Source organism: Macaca nemestrina, chromosome 19 (genome assembly GCF_043159975.1).
Source record: "Macaca nemestrina isolate mMacNem1 chromosome 19, mMacNem.hap1, whole genome shotgun sequence".
NCBI lineage: Eukaryota > Metazoa > Chordata > Mammalia > Primates > Cercopithecidae > Macaca > Macaca nemestrina.
This window is the reverse complement of record NC_092143.1, coordinates 24,047,508-24,053,625: the sequence shown is the minus strand read 5'-3', so window position 1 is coordinate 24,053,625 and position 6,118 is coordinate 24,047,508. Positions and strand designations below refer to the sequence as shown.

Below are 6,118 nucleotides of genomic sequence, written 5' to 3'. Positions count from 1 at the left end.
GGGCCACTGGGGAAAGCTATTTCTCTAGTAGCTCCCTTCCTTTTTATTCTGCCTTCCCTACAGTCATCCTACCAGGCCCATTGCCTCACCTGACTGTTGTAAAAAGCTCTTAACTGGCCTCTCACCTGCACCCGCTGCTTGTTCCAATCCATTCCACATAAAGATGTCAGGTTCATCTCCCTGAAGCTCAGCTCTCATCAAAAGCCTTCCGTAGCTTTGCACTGCCAATTAAGCTGCATCTCAACTCCTCATTCTTAAATTCAAGGTCATTCTGGCTCCAGTCTCAGTTTGCTTTTCCCGTCTTTTATCCTGTTTCTTCATATGTAGTCAGGATAGATCAGACAGGGGCATTCTCCCATCTCAACCTACTTGACTGCGTGTGGTCCTAGCCCAGCAATGGTCTTCCCGGACGCAAAACTGAGCAGGACATAAAGCCACCTGAGATCATGGAGACAGGTACAGTCTAAGCAGACAGTGGGGCGAAAGGGAGCCTCAGGCAGTAGCAAGGGCCTCTACTACCAGGTGTGTCTGTGTCCAGAAGGAGGCACTGCAGCCTAGCAGTTTTGAGTATGAACTCTGCAATCAGGCAAACTGGATTCATGCCCTAGATCCAGCATGCCATTGCTGTGAGACCTTACGTAAATTACTCTAGCATTCTAGGCTACAGCTCCCCCATCGAAAAAGTTAGGCTCATAATAGCATCTTCCTTGGAAGGTTGTTTTGAGGATTAAATGAGATAATATGCATAAGCACTTAGCATACTGCTAGGCAAATAGCAACAGTTAAATAAGTGCTAGCATTGTTTGAAGCAGACTCACTGCAAAGTGATTGCAAACAGGCAGGCACATCTCTAATTCCAAATATCTTCATATCTATCATTCCTTCTTTCTTCCCTCTTCCCAAAGTGAAGCCTCTGAGTTCTTTTAGGATCTTCTCTTCTTGCATCTTCAGTCTTTAGCTGTCCATTAGTATGCTCTTTTTTCCCCCACAAACATCTTACCTCCTTGACCCTATCTAACGCCACACTTTCAAGGACCTTCCATACATGTTTTGTAGCACCTGCAATGTGCCGACTGAGTGAGGGAATGAGGTTTCGAGCTGCAGTTTGAAGGCGAAGGCAGGACGGAAGGTGTAGACGTGGAAGATGTCAGCAGAAAACTGACATCATCAAAACAGATGAAGTTTCTGAAGAGAGAAAACACAGAAAGAGGAGCAGAAACTTGAGAAATGTGCACCAGGAACCAAGATGCCTGCAAGGAAAGACAGGTTTCTCCCACCTTTGGTCTTCTCGGTTCCTCTTAGTGCCATCCACTCCCTTACATGTATTTGGCTGCTACCAAGCTGCTGTTCTTGGCGCTCCTGTCCTCTCTCACTGTGCTCTTCTGGCCATCTCTCCCTCTGATATTTATCCAAATGTACAGCTTCGTCCTGAAGTACCTGGCCCAGAAGTCTAACAGATGCATGGAACACACCCTCCAATATTGTGCCTTGAAATGCAGTGAAAGAAAAGAGAGAGGCAGTGAGTAGTGTCAAACTTAAGATGGTCTTTTAAAGCAACCTACAGAGCAAATCTATTTTTTCTGTAAAGCTGCTCTATCTTCAAATGTCATGAAGATCCAATACAACTCCGAATACAGTATTTGGGTGGTGGATTGGATTAGTTAGACATTGCATATTTCTTCTATTTGTAAAATGAGCTCCATGCAACCCCAAAAGAGGAAGAGAGTCAGCAATAACCTATTGTGGCTGGATTAAGTGCGCAAAAGAGCAAAGCCAAATATAGCAATCTCACCAATGTGCCCAACCCTCAGATCTCTTACAGCCCAATTCTTTGTGATATCTACTTTTTAAAACTAAGGCTATGTATGCATATTTACAGTAAAGTATATTGATCTAAAGAATACCAACTGATAATTTTTTATATGAATACATCTATGCAGCCACCATTCAAATTAAGACACAGAATAATTTTAGCTCCTCAGGAAGTCCCCACATGTCCTTTCCCAGGCAATACTGCTCTCCTCTCTGCCAAGTAACCACCCTTCTGACTTTTATCGTCATTGATTACTTTTGCCTACTCATGATCATTTAAATTGAACCATGCAGTATGAACTCATTTGTTTCCAGCCTTTTTCACTCAAAATAATATCAATTCATCTGTATTTTTGTGTGTGTCAAGAGTTTGTTCTTTTTATTGCTGTGTAGTATTTTGTTGTATGAATACCATCATTTCTTCATCCATTCTCCTGTCAATGGACATCTGGATTGCTTCCAGTCATTCGTCATTGTGAGTAAAGCTACTAAGAACATTCTTATCCATGTTATGTGTTGTTATGCATGCACTTATTTCTCTGGTATGTATATCCAGGAGTGAAATTGCTGGATCATAGGGTAGGCAGATATTTGTCATTATTAGATATTGCCAAATGTAGTCCAAAGCAGCCACACTATTTTATATTCCCAGCAGTAGCGTCTGAAAATTCCAGTCATTCCACACGTCAATTATGGCCAAATATTACTCCAACTAACTCCATTTACAGCAAAAGATGTTATGGCTTTTTTGTCCTGTGAATTTCAGAATAAGTTTTTCTTTCAAATGTCAGCTCTGTTCTAAAAGGAGGGCATTATTACATGAACATCTCATTTCATCCACCAAACAGAAAGAAGTTATTTTTTTTTTCCACTACTTCAATTCTACTAAGATCACTTACCAACAGGCATGTACCTATACTGAAAAATAAAGAGAAATATAAATTAGTAAAGTAAAAACCTGACTTACAAAACTCCCGGCTTAGGAAACTGTTTCAATTTGGTGCACATCACTGGGGCCATCCACTTACCTTTCTTAGTTAAATAACACCATTTGGCAAATAGCAATTGTCTCAGAAGATGTCATCACTCATATAAGAGCAGACATCTAGCCAATGTGCCGGAGGAAAGACTAGCAAGGCTGGTTCTCAAACTGCCCTGTAAGACACCCTTATGTGGATTTCAGCGTAAGTGGGCTTTTTGTTGTCATTAGGAGTTTTCCTCCCCCTGGCTGTTCAGAAGTTTCAGATGAAATTTTTGTGATGTTTCTAACGAAGGATGGTATTTGCTTACCCACCATAGAAGATATTTCCTCAGCAGGAATGCTGTCGAACATGTTGCAATCACAACATGACACAAAGTCTAAAAATCACAGAGAGACTAATTACTGGAAGAAAATTACACCAAAAGACCTATTTCCTCATGATAAAAATGACAGCCTGGTGCCCCGTTACCTGGCCTTTTCGGGCAACTAGCCTGTGCAACGTGGTTCTAGTGCTTTGCATTACAAGCCACGGTAGAGGAAGGAGGCACTTCGGTCCCGTAAGCAGCTCCGTGAGAAATCAAGGTGAACTGTCAGTTAAGTGAGGTCTAATTATAAGTCTCATTTACAGTATTTATGAATGTGACAGAGAGTAACCAGGGCTTACAAGCGGCTATACATGGGACCGCTTGAGTAAGTCCTTCTCTCTTTATACCAACATCTGAATTATCAACTTGAAGCTTTGACATTTAGGGCCGACAGCCAGGGCCTGGCCCAGCCAAAACTGTGAAGTGAGGCCCACCCCTCTTTGCTCACTCTGCTTTGGCTGTTCTCATCACCCACCTCGTACTAAAAGAGTCTGTTCCTCTCCCTATCAAAAATCTGTTTAAAGAGATAGAAAGTAGTCTTTTTCCTCCTTCAGAACTTAAATCACTTCAAATCACTTCTCTTCCAATCAAAGGTCACATGTTGTATTATTCCATTTATATGAAATGTCCAGGATAGGAAAATCTACAGAGACAGAAAGTAGATTGGTGTTTGCCCAGGGCGGGGAGGGCCTAAGGGAAAAGGGGTGACTCTTAATGAGAATGAGATTTCTCTTTAGATGGTGAAAGTATTCTAAAAAAAATATTGTGGTAATGGTCACACACATCTGCAAATATACCGAAAACTACTGGATTGCACATTTAAAGTGGGTAAATTGCATGGCATATGAAGTAAATATCAATAATGCTGATTTTTTTTTTAAAACACTTAAAAAAACTCTGTGGGTTTTTTTCCCAATGCAGAAAATTGCAAGCATCCAAGAATAGGTGAGAAATTTGGGAAGTAGAGAGTGAGCAGGGAAGAACAGAAACCCTTCCTGTTCCCCTGAAATCAGCTCTATGGTCAATATTGCTAATTATGTTAGAAGAGGGGAATCCTGCTTGATATTAATCAGTGCCGTTCATACTTTTAAACTCATGACTGTTTTGATAAATATAAATGTGTTATGACTTCTTTTGAGAATTTTGAAAGTCCAGAATAAGTTAAATGCTATGATTACAGGTGAGTCAAAGAAATTATAGCACAGCCTCTCAGAGACAATGCTGTATCCTCTTTACTCAGTAAGAATCACGAGACAGGGTAAGCATTGCATTGTGTTCCTGAAACATGTAACTTTTTGTTTATACCATACCATGTCAGAGCTGGAAGACACTGTAGGATGCTCCCTTTATCTTTAAAGATACTAATCTGCCAGACGTGCATATGAACTTAGGGTTCAGACTAAACAAGAGGAGGAAAGGGGCCTTGAATATGGTTGGGAAGGGCCAGAGGGAAAAAATGGATACTGGCAGTTGTCAAAGGGAAATAATAGGAACTACTGGGTATTACTTGCTAGTAAAGAGCAAATTTGAAAAGAAAGAAGTCTGTAAGTAGAGGCAGAGATTCAAGCTCAGATACGACCATTCCCTGTGATATCATACATTCAGGATATATCACTCAAGCACATCCTACCCCTCTGGGAGAACATGGAATTTTACATTGTCTGTAATTGATGGTATTGAGAAATTGTTATTTATTTTCGGAGGTATGATAATTCTTGTGTGGTTACGCTTTTTAAAAGAGCTCTTACCTTTTAGAAATGCATACAAAAATATTTATAAATGAGAATATTAAATATATGGGATTTGTTCAAATAAATCCAAATAACTTCCCCTATAAGAAGCAGAAGGGTATACAGATTAAAGAAGTTTGAGTATGAGCTAATAATTGTGGATTCTGGGTGGTGGGTACAAGGGATCCATTATATCATTCTATATACTTAGATATATGTTTGAAATTGTCGTAATAAAAAAAGTTCTCAACCACGTGGAGTATCTGAGACAGGATTTCTTCTCCTGCCTTAGAAAACCAGAAAAAATAAATCTATGAAACAATTATTTTCAGACACTCAGCAACAAGCAGTGTATGGGGGAAAACGAAGTGAGGCCTACAACTGCCCCAGCTCATTGCTGGGAGACAGTGTCCATGCGGTAGTACAGAGAGGGGGAACCCAAATGAAGCTCAGCATTCTCACTACAAAGTGGAGACAAAGATTGGAGCTGAGGGAGGCCAAGGTCTGTAGAATGTACAGGATGGAGTACTGCAGAAGAGAGAGCCTCACAGACAGTGACAGCATGCTCCAGAAATCTGAAAAGCTGTCCCTTGGCTGTGCATCCATGAGGGGAAACTATAGAAGGTCAGTGAAAGAAACGCTGGAAAACAGGAGGTTGAAGAACTCCTGAAGCTCACATGGGGCTAGGTATCATTTGTACTTCCATCAACCAGACTGTGGAATACACAGAACATAAGGCAGAGTTTTCAGAAAGATTTTGCGTTAGTAAGGAAGCTAAATTAACCCTAAACTAAAGGCAAATTCAAATCTAACCAGTCCTTGAAAGGATCAGATGGATTTTAAGTATTCCCTTTAGGCCCAGTGTTCCATTATTGGAATGCTAAGCACGAGGGAATTATTTATATTCTACTGCTCAAGGTGATCACCAAGGTCTGATTGCAAAAATTCAAAGAATTGCAACCTCACGCATAAATGGGTTAACTAGGTGTGACAACAAATCCAACACATTTTTTAAAAATACAACAAAACCCAGGAGCCAGCAAAGTAAAATTCACAATGTCCATCACCTAATCAAAAATTACCAGAGATGCAAGGAACCAGGAAAATATGACCATATCCAGGAGAAAAGTCAGTCACTAGAAACAGAGCAAGAAATGACAAAGATTATGTAATTAATGGACAAACATATTAAAACAGGTATTGTAACTATGCTCCAAATGTTTAGGAAG

General features: G+C 40.4%; 1 long non-coding RNA gene across 1 annotated transcript; it reads right to left on the bottom strand.

Annotated features, from left to right (window-relative positions):
• Nucleotides 1-994: 994 nt before the first annotated feature.
• LOC139360107 (uncharacterized) lies at nt 995-3,221 on the bottom strand. The gene is made up of 3 exons (XR_011617227.1): nt 3,107-3,221; nt 1,278-1,487; nt 995-1,185 (listed from the first exon to the last, which is right to left on the bottom strand). It is a non-coding gene; the product is annotated as an uncharacterized lncRNA (long non-coding RNA).
• Nucleotides 3,222-6,118: the final 2,897 nt, after the last annotated feature.